Source organism: Zootoca vivipara, chromosome 14 (genome assembly GCF_963506605.1).
Source record: "Zootoca vivipara chromosome 14, rZooViv1.1, whole genome shotgun sequence".
Classification (NCBI taxonomy): domain Eukaryota; kingdom Metazoa; phylum Chordata; class Lepidosauria; order Squamata; family Lacertidae; genus Zootoca; species Zootoca vivipara.
The window spans coordinates 32910835-32928003 of NC_083289.1; the positions used below are offsets into that span (position 1 = coordinate 32910835).

The 17169-nt window shown below is 42.3% G+C and overlaps 1 protein-coding gene across 1 annotated transcript in view; it reads right to left on the bottom strand.

The window, feature by feature from the left end:
* The window catches only part of RBFOX1 (RNA binding fox-1 homolog 1), a 158773-nt gene that overhangs the window by 31015 nt on the left and 110589 nt on the right, over positions 1-17169 (bottom strand). The window lies entirely within an intron of this gene.

Here is a 17169-nt window from a genome sequence, read left to right on the forward strand (position 1 = left end):
GGACTGGAATATACCAAATTATTACTATTGAACCAGGAAAGAGATGGCAGTTGACCATGCTGTGCCAAGACCAGTCCATGTTGCGTACACTGTATCAGGCTCTGTGTAGTACAGGCATGCATGGGCGAGTTTGGGACCACAATTCATGCCACACAGCACCAACGCACACTTTAACACATTGTATTAATGCCTGGCCTGAGTATTGAGTGCAAGTGCAACGACAGCACAATAGGAATGAATGCTATTTAAGCTAAGGATGATTTTGGACAACAGCAAGAGAATGACAGGTTAACTGTTGACAGGTACAAGCTGGGTTGAAGCTTGCGCTTATTTATTTATTTAACATTAACAGAGGCAGCATGCGTGGTGAAATTTGCAAAGTGGCAGGGTTTATCATGTGTGAATTGAACAGGAGCCATACTTGTAAGCAACCTCTCATGATCACTGGAATCCAAGTACTTCAGCTTAACGAACTGATGGATTGAAAACTGGAACCAGAAAACTGCTTGGCATGACCCTGGGACCTTGCAGTGCATCATAGAGGACTTTGGTGGTTGTGAACTGTCAATATCCCTTTCCCAGAGGGCAAAGGCCTCTGGGACACACGAAAGCTCATACCAAAATAAAAACTTAGTTGGTCTTTAAGGTGCTACTGAAGGAATTTTTTTTATTTTACTATCCTTAGAATATGAGTCCTTTGCAGTACCTCCCCACCCCACCTCAGCCTCACAGAAGTCAAAGACTGCAAAATCAGATGAAGGCCTTTTGATAAGACAGACAGCTCCTCTAGAGAGGTGGAGTCAACCACACTGCAGGTCTTGTTAGCCTACATAAGGCTTTATTTTTCTTTAGCTCCCTGCTGGGACAACATCTTCCCACTGTTACTTCAGTGAGAGAGAGCAGCCTTCAGATGGGCTCACTTGCACAGCTTCTAACTGGACTTTCCTGCATTGATCTTCCTTTGCCTGCCATGTCTTGATTTTTCTGACTTTGACTGGACATTACCCATTTGATCTGCCCTTGCCTATTATAACATGACTCCCCTGGATGCTGCCTGCTTCTTCCTTCCTTGAGCCTCAAGCACCCAAGAAACAGGATATGACTCGTATATTGGCATATGTTTACCTTAGTGTAAAATTTTTATCCCACTCCCCGTATTGTTGGGTCAATTTAGAGTGTATCTAAGTACTTGTTGATCACAGTCAACACACATTATTTAAGGATTTGATTGATTGCTTTAAAATTTATGTAAGATGGAATTCAAATCCTGGCACTTTGTTCTGGGTTGATAAACATGTAAGAAAGCTCTTAAAGGTAAAGGGACCCCTGACCAATAGGTCCAGTCGTGACCGACTCTGGGGTTGCGCGCTCATCTCGCATTATTGTCCGAGGGACCCGGCGTATAGCTTCCAGGTCATGTGGTCAGCATGACAAAGCCGCTTTTGGCGAACCAGAGCAGCACACGGAAACATCGTTTACCTTCCTGCTTGGAGCAGTACCTATTTATCTACTTGCACTTTGATGTGCTTTCTAACTGCTAGGTTGGCAGGAGCTGGGACTGAGCAACGGGAGCTCACCCCGTTGCAGGGAGGGATTTGAACCGCCGACATTCTGATCAGCAAGCCCTAGGCTCTAACATGTTATAGCTGGCCATGTGTCAAAGCAGTCATAGAGACACTTTATCACACATGTCCAGGCAACTGTTTTGTACTTGACAAGGCGTGTGGGAAATATTGCACAGCAAGCAATAATCTGGAAAAGTGATGGAGAACTCCCTCAAACTGTCTTGTCTTATAGCAAGTAGTATTATGCTTTGGATTATCAAATGTGTTATTCTGTATGGTTGAGATGGACAGAATCGTTCTGTTTCCATCCAGAAAATGTTTATTGTAGGTCTTGTCAGCTTACAAAAGGCTTTAGTTCCATTTAGCTCCCTGCTGGGATAACATCTTCCTATAGTTACATGAGAAGGAATGACAGTAAACCAGGCTCACTTGGAGCTATCCAAGGTCCTGTTTTTCCTAATTAAATGACAACTTCTAACTGGACTTTCTCTGTCTTGATCCACTATTGCCTGCTGTACAAAAGACACAGGCAAAGATTTACATAAAATACATTTCTAGAGATGTAACTGTGTTAAGCCACATCCACAGCTTATCTTTACAGCACTATTATACTACTTTAAAAGTGATGGCTTTTCACTGAATGTTCACTTCTTCTAGAATGCACCTTAAAGAAGGGGACCATCTTCTGGAACTGGGGTGGGGAACCTCAGGCCCAGGCCCCAGATGCAGCTCCCCAGGCCTCTCTATCTGGCCCTTGCAACTTTCTCCAGGCCACAACTTTCACTGGTCCTTCTTCACACCTGAAATATTTTTGTATGGCTGGAATATGTCCTTGAGCCCTGGTAGTCTCTTCCTTGCCTGGATGCAGGATAGAGAGGAGTAGGCAAGTGTATGTAGTGACTAGCCTGCTGTAGAAAGGTAAACATTTGCTTGTGTTACTCTACCCACTTTGCCTCTGGCCCCACCCCAAACTGACATATGTGTCATAGAAGACTGCCCAGAACCAATGTGGAAAAGAAGTGCAAGTTCTAGAAGTGCTAGTTCTACTAGAGTACATTATTCTAGATTCAGGTAGGTAGCCGTGTTGGTCTGACGCAGTCTATATATATATATATATATATATATATATATATATATATATATTCAGTAGCACAAATAAGTTTTTCTTGGTAACTTGGTATCAGATATCAGGTATCTTGGTATCATATATCTGTGTATTTTAAGAAGTGTGTATGCACACGAAAGCTTATACCAAGAAGAAACTTAGTTGGTCTCTAAGGTGCTACTGGACTCTCTCTCTCTCTCTCTCTCTCTCTCTCTCTCTCTCTCTCTCTCTCTATATATATATATATATATATATATATATATATATATACGTGTGTGTGTGTGAGTATGAATTTAGAGTACATTTTGTTCCAGAAGGACTCCTGGAAGTTCTGGGGAAATCTGCGACACAATGGGCCTTGGTTGGCCTGCCCATTAGACCAATCTGATCCACATTGGCACAGGAAGCTTTTGTGTATGTCCACAGAAGTAGATAGTCTCATGGCAACTACTGAAATTAGAACAGAGTCACAATGAATTCTGTTGAGATCTCAGTCCATTCCACCATAGTAGAGCCACAGATGCACCACTGAATTCCACCTGTGTATGTTCACCTTCTGTATAACTTGGAAGGGTGAACAAGTGGTGAGGGTAGCGGATCATAAGAAGCCTATTTGTACATGTGGGCCCCCAAGGAAGAGAGAAGGTGGCATGCACTAGGCTTGTCAGAGGATTCTGATTTGCTCCAGATTTAGGAGCCTAGATATGGGTTTAGTCAGCAGAATCTACACATCATTACATGCATGGGTCTAACAACACAACTGGCCCACTTACGACCTGATCCACTAAGAACTTCCTTATTCCCTTTATAAAACAAAACAAAAACATTTCACAGCTTCTTAGAGCAGCCAGTAATTTCACTGTGTCAAGGTGGTAAAATTCTCTTCTAAAAGGTTCCCAGCACAAACCATGTATCATAACCTGTTGTCCCTTCCTGGGGAATGGTACAGAGAAAGGTCAATTGGAACATTAGCTTACGTTCTTTTATATTGTAATTTTCATTGGGATATAAGACCCCTAAGTAGTCTCTTTACAGCTGGGGAACTCAAGTTGAATTTTGTGTGTCAAGGTTAATGGCAGATCCTAACCCTAAAGTTACAGGAACTATGACCATGTCCCTCACTTTGGCCATCAAAACTAGGACACAATTGTTAAAGGGAGGATGAGTTCTAAGTCAAAATTGTCCGTATTTTAAAGTTGTTTATGGTCATGGATTGTCTCATATTCTTTCTTTTTTAAAGTACAATCAGCATGCATGCATATTGTGTTGTTTCTCTGATGGGCTTGCTTAAATAGCCCTCTGCTGTATCAGATGTTTATGGCCTGTAGTCCAAATTAGATAACTATTGTACCTGGGAAAAGATGGCTGCCACCATGTACCTACAAGGGCAGCCATCTTTTTTCTGTGCAATGTCCCTGGTAGCATTCCAATGACATGGTAGTTACTAGCTGCTCCAAGGAGTTGTAAAATGATTAAATAGAAAAAAGGCAGTCCTTGGACCAATTCCTAAATATATGTTTTTTGTTTTAGCAGACCTGATGGGATTTCTTAGGATTAATTCTAAAATAAAATTTTCATTGGGACACCACAAAAAAGGACAAGGGGCAGATATGGGAAGGTGCGTCCATCCTTAGAGCAAGCCAAAACGGGCTCTGTGCTTTGTTTGTTTTTTAAAAAAAGAAAATGAATGCATAAAAAATATCATTTAAGTTCACATTAACTTCAGAATAACTAAAGGCTTTTAAAAACAACAGCCCATAGATCTAAGTACTGGGTTAAAATAGTTTGCAAAAAGAAAAAAGGTGGTGGTCAAGTACCGAAGGCCCGATAGGCCCCACACAACTCCTGGCACCAGACCTCTTACCAATGACTAAAACCAAACTAAAACCGGATGACTTATGAGCAGGTTGTAACAAAACAAAAAATGACCTGGTGTGAAAAAACATACATCTCAGTGAAATCACAGCTCTAACACATTTTAACTATGGACATATACGCAAGTTTGTTTATGTCTTGTTCCCCTCATCATTTTGTGTGTTGACTTAGACCTGAGGACAGAAACTGTCGTGCTTGTAAGTGATCTGAAAGTTGCTCCGGGAGCTTTTTGTGACTGCAGAGCAAGGTAAAAATTCTTCAAATCATAGGTAAAGGCACCACAGGCCTAGGGACTAAATCAAATCCTCCAATCCTCTCCACCTAGCTCTAGAAATTATCCCCAGGTCCTCATCAGCAGTGGCAGACCTTGGTGCTCCCACTTCTTGCCTTCCATTCTACATAATAGTTGTGGTGCCCCTGAGGGTCTGTGCCCAGTGCAACTGAACTGGCTGCACGCCCCTAAATCTGCCTCTGTCACCAGCCCTGCTTCGTACCCCCATTGAATGTATTTGCCTGGATGGAATGTGTCCTTGAATGCCCTGATCCCCCTCTGGATTGAGGATACAGAGGGGTGTGTGAGTACAGTAATACCTCGGGTTATGAACGTGATCCGTTCCGAATCGCAGTTCGTAAACCGAACGCGACCCGAAGCGCCATTTTGCGCATGCGCAGACCGCGCACGCGCACGGCAAAAACACTTCTGGGTTTGCGCAGTTCGTAACCCGAACTGTTCGCAAACCGAGGTGTTCGTAACCCGAGGTACGACTGTATGTATAAATAAGCCTACTGTTGCATATGTTGCTCCACCTACTTTGATCTCTGGTCCCACCCACCACTTGCATGTGGTGCCCAGAAGGTGATACAGCCCTAGGGCCAAAAACCAAAACCCACAACCCAGTAGGCCAATCCTGCATAGCCTGTATCAAGTCAAAGGCTTAACACCAAGGTCATGTATTATGCCTTTCCAGATACCTGAAAACACCTCAACACCTTTTTTTGTGGAGTCCTAGGCAGGTGTCACAGTCAAGAAGTGCATCCTGCTCCTGGTGGGTTGACATACATGGGAAAAACGCTGTATTTTGTAAGCCACACACCTAGCTGGCTGTTATTAATGCTAACTTATCATACTGATCAGGAGTATGTGACCTTCTGAACATGGCTGGACTGCAAGTCTCATAATCTCTATTTTCAAGCTAGCTGGGGCTGATGGGAGTTGAATGCCTACAACATCTGAAGAGCCACAATATCCCCATCTTTGCTTTTGACCTATAGAATGGTCTGGGGGTATGAATGGTCCAATAAGGCAAATGGGGCATTGCCCCACCAACTTCAACCTGCCTTCAGCCAGCCCCCACCTGCCTTCCAACCTGCAACCAGTCCAAGGGGTGGCGCTGCCTGATAACTTCCTCTTCCTCTGCCTCACATTTTCCCCTTGTAGGAATGCATCAGGGAGGAGGAAGATGGGGACAGACCTAGAATTAGTTGTCTCTGCCTGTCTTTGGCTCTGGTGCCACCTACTGTTTGGGCTCCCAGACTTCCACCCCACCAGTCTTATTGGGTATCAGCCACCACTGTGCATGTGTATGTAATGTATAGAATCAGTTTTCCCTTCTTTGCATGGATATTTCCTCGCACAGGCCTTAAATAAATAATTAAATTGCTTGATACATATATAGATGGAGGGAACCGAATGCTCTCTGCCACTTCTGCAGATAACCCGCTCTTCATGCTAGGTGTTCTCTCCTGTCTTTTGATACTTGTCTTATGGAATATCTTATCTTGTGTTTACAGGATGGTTGTGGTGTCTACAGCCACCTGGAAACACGCTGCTGAGCATTCACCACAAAAAGAGTGCTATGTAGGGAGATAATTCCAGGTCAAAAGTTCACGTCTATAGGACATGTGGACATGCAAACAATCCTGCTGTTGGCTGTACACCCAAGATAACGCACTGGAAGTGATGGGTATTCAAAATCCCGGCAACATAACTTTAGCAACTGCCTGGATATATATATATAGGAAATAGCTCTATAGCTCTGAGTGTGAGTGTGTGTGTGTATACAAACATAAAGTGCAATAAAGTGTAATGCAGAAAATATATATCTACCTTTTCCCAACTTTGCCTTCCATAAAGTATTTAGGCTTGCAGGACCAGCTCTCATTTTTATTTTTATTTTACCAAATCTGAATGCAAGAAACAGTGTCTGTTTTATGCAAATGCTGATTTGGCATCCCCTTCCTGATAGTCATTCTGGGTCTGTAAGAATAATGCATGATTTACATTCCCTGTGAGTAATTCTGTTGAATTAACTTATGTTTTGTCGCCTGAAACATTCCATTTCTTTATTACTGCAAATTCCAGTTGCATTAGTGTCTGGCTTAGTAGGATTATCTGCAATAATTGATGGAGAACTGCTTCAGTGTATTTCTTTTCTTTTTTAAAAAAGACCTTCCTAGTCTCTCCAGTTCCAAATCCTTCATCTCAATATCAAGGCTATTAAATAGTGCCACAGCTATTTGCAACTTGGGTTTTACGTATATGGCTGGGGAAAGGAGGCTAGCTTTCTGTTATTTACTTTATTATTTATCTCTAGGTTCCCAATCACGGTAAGATCAAAGCTATTTGAGCAGCTCTGCTGCATTTGCCATGTAGAGACAGAACCAGCACCTTTCCAGGTATGTCCTAAACAAATACTCTGTGCTGCAGGTTTTACAAAATAGAGACTGAGATTTATGAGATGTAGCTGTGTCTGTTGCAGAGTAAACAAAGAAGTCTTGTGACACCTTTAAAACTAACAAGTGTGTGACAGCTCAAGAGATTGTGGTCTGTAGTTCACTTCATTGGATGCATGTAATGTAACCAGGGCCGTCTTTAGCATAATAATAGAAGATAAACTGATGTATTATTGGGTTGAGGACATCCTTCAGGGATTATCCTGTTGTTGTTGTTGTTGTTGTTGTTGTTGTTGTTGTTGTTGTTGTTGTTGTTATGCCTGGTGGAGTTTGGGAGAATGCCCTTTTGGACCTGGCATGCACATAGTGGGGGCAAAGTGCATTTCCCAGGTTCATACCTAAGGCTCACCTAGCAAGGAGAGTGTTGTTTCATCTCATCCTTAGCAGGGAAGCTGCAGTGTGTGGCTGTATTACATGCCCGAATGACTGGACGGATATTTCCCTACCAGAGTTGGGAAACATTCACCTGCCCATACTTATTTTAATCGGGTTATTTGATTTAGTGTTGGTGGGCAGTTCCTCCAACTGCTTATATGCATATAAATATAACCTTTACTCCAGCTACGTCTCCAAAGCATCTTTTGGGTGTAGGGACAGTGGCTGTTGCTTGGCTAGATGGAAGTGTGTGCGTAGAAACCTATTATTTTGGTGTGGCCCTAATGTGCCCTTTTGTACAAAGGTAAGAGTTACACCTACCGGTATTGCTCCTCTTAGCATTCCTCCGCACCAAATGGCATGTAATCCCTGAAAATGTGCCCATGGGAAAATGCTGGGGGGGGGGAATGGCATAGCAATGAAGCAGGGAGTGGGGAGTTGAAACCCTCACTCCATGTTTGTGAAGAGCCTGCTGGATCAGGCCAGTGGCCCAGCATCCTGTTTTCACAGTGGCTAACTAATGTCAGTGGGAAACCCACAAGCCAGACACAAGCACAGGATTACTCTCCCCTCCTGCATTATTGCCTCTGACTGTGGAGGTGCAGCATAGCCATCATTGCTGGTAACTACTGATAGCCTTATCCTCCACCCATTGTTGTGTGGAAGGATGTGTTCTGTGCTGAACAGAGTAAGTGCTTAATTTCTAAAGTATGGGCAGGGTTCTGGAGCATTCAGCTGTGTGGGAGGTGTGCAATCACTGTCTCTAAGAGTGTGGAGGATTTAAGTTGCTCCTGGAGAGAGAGAAAAGCTCTGAGCATCTGCTCAGGAACGCCCCCTTTGTTATTGCTTAACTTCTTTCTGCTGAAGATTTCTGTGTTGTGGATTTGCTGAACTGAACTTGGGCTAGACATGTATTGCTCTGCTTTGGCATACTTCAGCAACAGAAGGAGAGCGCTATCCTCTAAGGATGGTTCTGGTGCCCTCCTGATATTGTAGGACTGCAAGTCCTATCGTCCCTGACCACTGGCCATGCTGGCTGGGGCTGTTCCAGAGGGCAGCAGGGTGGGGAAGGCTGCAATGGTAAATATGCAACACAGTACATTTATTGACTTATTTAAGGCTATATTCATTGTTTTCTTCCCACCCTTCGACTGTAGGAACATGTGTGTATATTACATGTGCTTGAGTTACTGTGAGTCTCATCAATTGTATCACCTGGCCTGCTCCCACTTGCACTCATTTTGTGGTTCCTCTTCTGTAGCTCTGGAATATTTTGAGTCTTTTTGTTCATTTATCATGTTTATGTCACACTTCTTCCAAAGACCCAAACGTGGCATGACATCATCCCTCCATCATGTCACCCCTGTGAGGTAGGTTGGGCTGAGAGATACCAAGTGGTCCAGGGAGCTTCATCACCAAGGAGGAATCTGAAGCTGGCCTAGTCTCCACCCTAAAATAGTTGCCTCATTTATTTCCATGTATGCATGGGGTGGGAGATTTCTTTTTCCTCAGGGAAGCAAATGAACACGTAAAGTCCCTTCTTCACCCACCTGCAATCTGAAGAGGTAGAATCCAGGGGGAAATTACCACTTGATTCTGAAAATTGTGGAAACTAAGTTCTAAACAGGGATGGGCAAATCTATCAACTTGGATGTCTCTCAGATTTTCACCCCCCTCTCCCCCAGTCTGAAGTTCACTTCTCCACTTTTCAACATCAGTTTGTGATCTTGTTATTTCTTAAATAAGTCCTCATCAGTGTTTTTTGTGTGGATTTCTTCCAATAAACACATTTTGGGACACATTTTTGAAAGCCTGTTCCACCACCAGTTTGCAGGGGTACCAACTAGTGTGGCCCATTTGTTGCCTGTTGTCTGTAAGAGACAGAGTTCCAACCAGCAGGGCATCTATTGGCATATTTGAAAGTGCTGTGAGGCAGGGGAGGGTATGTTTTAGAGCCCTATTTAAAGGGTGGCCACCTCTCTTCTCCAGCAGTGACACCCTCCCTCCCTGTCCCCCAGGGTGGCATGCTGGTCACTGCTAAAGGGCCAAGTAGGAATTTTTCCCTATCCACATTTTGGAATATGTATTTTTCAGCTACTTTACACTGAATAGTCATAGCTGCCAAGTTCTCCCTTTTTTTAAGGGAAATTCCCTTATGCTGAATAGGCTTCCTCGCGAGAAAAGGGAAAACTTGGCAGCTATGTGAATAGTGGGACTAGGGATGTTATATGGTCTGCCATGTTGTTTAGTAGGATAATCTGGCTCAGTTATTCTTTTAGCCTGGTAACGCCCTTTAGCGTTTGATTGTCTGGCCCTGAGGTTCACTCTTTGAACTCTGAGGCTCAGGGGTGGTAAAAGGGGCCACCTTTGAGACCAAGCTGACTTATCCATTTGGAGCTATAGGGTCCTAGTGTATGTGTGTGATGCAGCAACACTTCCCTTCTCACCTGCAAGTTGTGGCCTGGGAAAGAGGGTAGGCTGGATAGCTATGCCTCTGTTTCCCACAGGCAAAGGTGTTTGTTTGCCTACAGTTGTAGTTCATAGCTATCCCCCTCTGCTGATCTTCTTGTGCTCCCTGAATAAAAATGGCCCCATTCAACCCCAGCCTGCGTGTCCGTCTCTTTATTTGGTCGTTAGGACGCAAAGCAATTTCCCTTAATATAATGCATTTTTCTATGTCACTTTGATTAACTGAAAAGGGGGCACCTCTTATGCTCACCTACTTTGGCAGGTATTCTTTGGCCAAAGAGCAGAATTTCCATATCTGAATCACATTGCACATGGTAATCTGAATTGGGACTGGATATTGTCTTCTAGACTTTTAAACTGGGATACTTTGGCCATCTTATCAGCACAATAGCCGGTGTTAGCTGATGGGAGGGTTTTTGTGATTCTCCTCTCATTACATAGAGTTATTGGGGCAAAGTCCTAGGAAAGAGTCTGGAGGCCTACAGTGCAGTGACTTTCCTGAATCAAGGTCAGGGCCTGGAGGGAATATGTGATGACACCCCAGAACATAGCTTTCAGATGCATGAGACAGCCACCATGTTAAAGCTAAGCAAGTTTTAGTTTTAGATCTCCTAGATGAGAGATCACCTGACAACCCTCTGAACACGGCCTTGAGCTCCATCATGGAAGAAAGGCATGCTATAAATGTGATAAATAAAGTACAGAATTGGTATAGAAATCCATACAGGCCAACATTAATTCTATTGCTATTTTAAATTTGACAGGAAAAATCTTTCTTGAGGCATGTGTGGACACCCTCTCTCATTGTCCCTGTGTTCAGAAAAGACCAGGAACTTTTAAATAGCTACTTGCACACACTTGCGGGTATGCACCCACCCGCACCAAAATTTTATGAAATTAGCAAGCAGTTAATGTAGATAGACCCATCTCCTTCCAGGTTAAGGACTTATTCATGAGATAGCACACACTTATATCGCTGCCTGCATCCCCTAATCTCACACATATCAACCTTTGTGTTCAAATGCAAGAAAGGAACGTGGTCAGTATTTCAACCTGAGGTGCCACAAATTGAATCATACTACACAAACAGGGACAAGGTGGGTGGTGGGTGGGGAGATAGCCAGTCAATGTGAAGTTCTGCCTTTGGGGCTCATTTCAAGCAAGCCATTCTCTGAGCCGATGTGATGGATCTGTTGGAATCTGGTTAACAGCGTTACATACATTCTAGCAACACATCAAGTGATCATGCAATGACAAAATGACGATATGCCCCACTGCCATGCTGAGATAGGTTCTACACCATGAAGAACAACATTATAGAGCATTGGACCTGATTCCCCAGGACACTTGGCGGCCAGTTCACACACTCACCTCTTGGAAAGGAATCAAGTGGAATCAAACCTCCATCTGTCTGCCCCACCCACTTTTTACCCTCCCATTGCAGGAAGCTGCCATCACTCACTTATTGTCCAAAGGAGGCTTCTTTGCACATTAAACTGAACAAAAGTACAAGATACACAAGTGTTCACAGATACACAAGTGTTTCTGTGAAAGACTATATACAGCTCAGCTATCGTACACAAAGACTCTGCATTTGTTGAATGTCGGCATGCGAAATATTGTATTGAATATACCACAGAACTATTGTGTACACAGATCGAGTGTAATGTGTGAAGACCCCTAGAAGCTGGTGTAATGGGAGATTAGTGCCTTAACACTCTAACAGTGTGTGACAGCAGTCTTCTTGTGAGAAGAGGGACGGCCTGTAGGTTTTCTAGCTGTATTACTTCCTGGTGAAGCTGGAAATACTTGATGACAGGCACAATGACAATTGATTTCGCATGTATCATCAAGTAGGTAGCAAGTTAGTCAGCCCCTAGTCTCCTATGATACAAACATTTATTGGTTTGGTTGCAAATATCAAATGCACAAATATACGACACTGTATCAAAGTGAAATGTGACTGTTGTTTGCATTAAAAAGGATGAGTTTCATTTGCACACTGTTTTGCTCCATACCTGCAATTTGCTCAATCTATTCTTGGGGGGGGGGGCGTTTTGTGGGAGGGAAAACAGTGGAACTTGGAAACTTGGTTTCTTCATGCTAAGCTTAATATTTTTTCATATATGCAGAAAAGCTTTGTCCATGCCAGTGGAGGATCAACTGCAATGCTTACTTCATTTTTTGGAAGGTTGATACGTATCAACATGTCTCCTTTCATTTTAAAAAAAAACAAAACTATTTACATTTCATTCACAGTTTGTTATCTATTTGACATGTCTTTATTCTTGTCCTACACAATGTTACACAACATTTCTGATCTTGATGAACAAGGGAACTATTGGATGTCATTATAATCAGTGTTCTACAGAAGCAAGCATTATTCTGTGCTTTCATAACCGTGGACTCCCTGATATCAGTATTATTTAACATACCCAGTAGCTATGCAACCAGTCCAATTACTTTATCCATTTCATTAAAAAAAATAAGTTTACAACCTTATACCCCAACAGCAAGTTATAATTTACTTGTGGATTTCTTTAAAATGAAAATAATATTTCTATCATACGTTGTTGTTTTTCTAGTTTGTGTACATTTGTAAATGTGTGTGTATTTCCCTAGTTATTCTAATCTAAAACAATTACGAAATAGTAAGAGCTGACCAAAGGGGAAATAATTCACTCTTGTGACCAGATAAATAATAATTCTAGAAAATGATGCCAAATGAGGGTTAGAATTGGCAATAAAAGATACAAACTCTTTTAAACTAGAATTTTGCTTAAATGCAGAAAACACTCATGTGTTTCATTTCTTTTCCCCTCATCTTACAATTTTAAAAGGACGAATATCCACAAGGAATGAATAAACTAATTTATTCAGATGCAAAATCCATCTTTTAGTGGAGAAAAAAAAACATTAGGAAGTTAATAAATCGAATCAACCAGTTTGCAACTAAAACATACTTTGAGGTATCCATGTTTGCATAAAGTTTCATATCCTCAAAGTCATATTTGCATAGGTTACTTATTTAAAGTAGTTTTATAATGTCCCCCAGAGAGAAAAGCAATTAAAATTTTATAGATTTGCAGCTACCCCCCCCCCAAATCTTTATTCAGCTGGGGACACACACATTTAAAACCAATAAGCTACATAATACTCAAAACGAACTAAATCCACTTAAAATACCTATGATTATGCAAAAGACTGATGTTTTGCGATCCTAATTATACATAAAGAGGGTATTTGAAAATTTAGCATTCTGGAGATACTTTGTCATAAATAATAATTTTTTTGTGTGTGTGTAACTATTGCACTGTTTCCTGATTCTGCTTGGTTTGACAAAATTGCATTGTGTTCTTAGCTGGATCCTCACAAATGAGCTAGACTGTTGTGATGGGAATATTTCTACACAATGACCAAAAGTTACTGTTAAGACACTTCTCATCTCTTTGTCAGAGCTGCCCCTCAAATGACACTCAGGTGGAAGGATTAGCAGGAAGGGAGGGGAGGAAAGGAAGTGGCTCACTAGACAAGGAGATGAGCCGTTTCTGGGGTTTCTAAGGCAATTTATGCTTGTTCGAAGTGGGGGGGGGAGCTGAATTTGCTCTGAGAACATTTATGTTCCATTCTGCACATTTTTCACATTGGATTGTGAATCATGAAAATTTGCCAGTGCACTTTAGTGAGATTATTTTCTGATATGCACATTTCTCTGTGTTATATTAATTTCTGTATATTATTTTCACTAGTATAGTTATTTTCATGCACATTTTACCCCAATATACACATATCTGTACACATATCTTGGCTAGGGAACTGCCTTGCAAGATTTGGCTTTCATGTTGTTTCAAAGGAAATGTGGATTAGATAGACTTCTCTTTAAGTGCTACTTGACTCGAATTTCTCCTCCATCCCAACCCGGAGCTTTCCAATTCCCCTGATTCCCACCACGCAAATGAAAATTGATTTAGCTAAGTGTCTTCACCTAATTCTAAACTTGAGAGTTTCTCCTCAGACAAAACATCAGGGGAATTCCAAGGGAATTATGGAATCATAGAATTGTAGAGTTGGACGGGTTCCTGAGGGACATCTTGTCCAACCCCCTGCAATGCAGGAAAGTCAAAAGTTTTGACAAAACTAGCTAAAATTAAGTCTCCAGTGATTCTTTGGAGCAATGGAGCACAATCATGTCCTTGAGGTCTTCCCCTGCTGCCCACAAAGTCTATGGATTATTTTCCCTCTTGCTGTCCCTTGGTCATGACGGTGAAATTGATCTTTTACTCCCTTGAAAAGTACATAAAGCTGAAGGAGGAAGTTGGAAGAGTGGCACTCTTTCCCATTTCCTCTCTCAGCTCTATGTGCTTTTTAAGGTTCAGATTAATTCTACTGAATTTCACTATCCCCCAGATCCTTTGGAAAAGTGGCAATCTCTCTCCCTCTCTCAGGGTGGGGGCTGGAGAAGAGAAAGAAGTGACTAGAGGGGGTTGCATTAAAGATTCACATGTGCCCAGAGGCCTGAAAAAAGGTTGATGATCTGGATGGTCAGCTTCCAAAGAGAACAATAAATCTACTTTTGCAAAGCAAAAATAGTTGAAGGTTGCTTTAAAATGCTGAACACACTGCTCAGGAAATTCTACAGTTGCTAGCACAACATATGGAGGCATTGGGGGCCTTGCACTCAAATGTCCTCAAAAAAATGAGAATAATTTATGGATGAAGCTGAATGGGAAAGCTTAAACATAAGAATACCCTGCTAAATCAGGCCAATGGCCCATCAAGTCCAACACCATGTCCTCACAATGCCCAATCAGATGCCCCATTGGGAAACCCACAAGCAGCACCCGAGCACAACTGCACACTCCCCTTCCTATGTTTTCTAGCAACTGGTATTCAGAAGCATTACTGCCTCTGACCGTGGAGGCAGAACATAGCAACTGACAGCCCTATCCTCCATGAATTTGTTCGATCCTCCTTTAAAGCCATCCAGGTTGGTGGCCATCACTGCCTCCTGTGAAACTAAGCTTGCTTGTCTGCTTCCTTCCTTCCTCTCATCTAAATTCTGCTTGATATTTTGCTTCAGGCAAAGCTCAGTGCCTCTGAAGTTTTCCTCCAGACCTAAGCCATTCAAAACACTTTTGAATAGAACTGGAAGGCTGTGGGAATGCTCCTGCATTAGGCTGACTCATGTAAAATGGAGAGCTGAATTGTAAAGTCACTGCATTCTAATAAATGCAGACACTTGACCAAACAAGGGCTAACAATTCTGCCCCACACTACCATACCACGAATGCAAATGCCATGGAGATGTCCCCAAGCCTGTGCATTTTTGCACACACAATTTGGGTGGAGAACTGTATTACAAACATCAAATGATAGCTATGTTTTGGTCTGTATTTGTTTCAGAAAGGTGCAAATTAGGTGGGCTTGCCTTTAAATGTGAACTGAATGGAAATTATTACAATTCCTGGTCATATTCTCAGTCTCTTGTGAAACGGATGCTGTCACACCTCTGCAATCCCAAGCATGTTTCAAATCAAGCCATGCCATTCCAATTGATCAAAAGCCTTTTCCAGGAATCCTCCAGAAATATCTTATTTTCATGCTTCTCCTGAAGAGTAGTCTCTTGAAAAGCAAATTGACAATCTGAAAGTAGTGCTTGGAAAAGTCAAGCCCAGGGGCCAAATGCAGCCCTGGAAGCCTCTCTATCTGGTCTTTGGGGGTCTCCCCAGGCCATGCCCCTCACCAGTCCTGCTTCACACCCTAATTAAGTGTTTTTGCCTGCCTGGCTAGAATACATCAATGAACTGTGACAAAGCCTCTTGCTGCCTGGATGTAGGATAGAAAGGAGTACATGAGTATGTGTAGAAACAAGGCTACTATAGAAAGGTAAAATTTACATTCATTGCTCCACCCACTTTTGCCTCTGGGTGCCACCAAAAGCATGTGGCCCCCGACAGATTGTCCAAGAGGGAATGTGACCCTTGGGCTGGGGGGAAAGAAGGTTCCCCACCCCGTTCCTAGAGGAAGCACAGATGGCCTTGCTTGACTTGATTTGTTCAGGATACCAGTGGTGCTCTCTTTGCAATAGCAGGTTGCTGTGGGTGGGGCAGGTTATAATGCACATTTGCAGAAGCCACTCTGTGCATGCTCAGGGTGTTCAATTCCATTATGAATACTTACACCATGCAAACCCCACAACACTCCTCCGTAGGGGAAAAAAATGTATCGAAACCCCAGAAACTATGTTTTCAGAGAGCCAAGTGACAAATTGAAGCTTAACGGGGATTTTCCTTTTCTATTCTTTTTCCTGTTTGGCTCTAGATAATGTTGAGCTACCATTTTTAGATATTGCTCTCAAAGATCCAGTAGCCTTTTCAGCGCTGCAAGCTCACAGAGTAAATACTTTTAGCCGCCACATGCTAATGACACACCTTTGTGGAAATGAAATGAGGATTGACTGAGTTGCACTCCGTACGATCGGATATTCCAAGTAAGGAATGAAAAGCAAAAAAAAAAAAAAAAACACCTCGAACTCCAGTTGCATACCAGGCACAAATAGCAGAACTGGAGTGATAAGACTAATCCGTAAGTCAGAGTGGGGAAAAAAAGGTTAACTTTCTTACCTGTCAGACACAGCATGCCTCAGCCAGCTCATGCAAATTGATTTTATTCACCAAACATGTGTATGTGTTTCTTCATTACCAGAATAAGCAGCACTTTGAGAAAGCAACTGAGCATGCAGAACATTTCAACATTCATTCATTGTTCCATATAGATAGATATTTAGGGAACTGAATCCATGAACAGCACTTTAAAGTTATATGATATATACTCTATATCTATGCATATGTACCATTTGTTCCACTGTTATGTGTTTTTAATTTAATGCCACTCCCCACCTTAAAAGGAACAGAAATATAAAATTCAGTAACATTGCTTCCTTGACAAACTCTCCCCAGCTAGGTTTCCAGAGGTGCCCAACACCGGTGGAACTCATTTCCCCTAACAGCTTACAAAGCCTGAACATTTTCTGTAAGTGAAAATGAG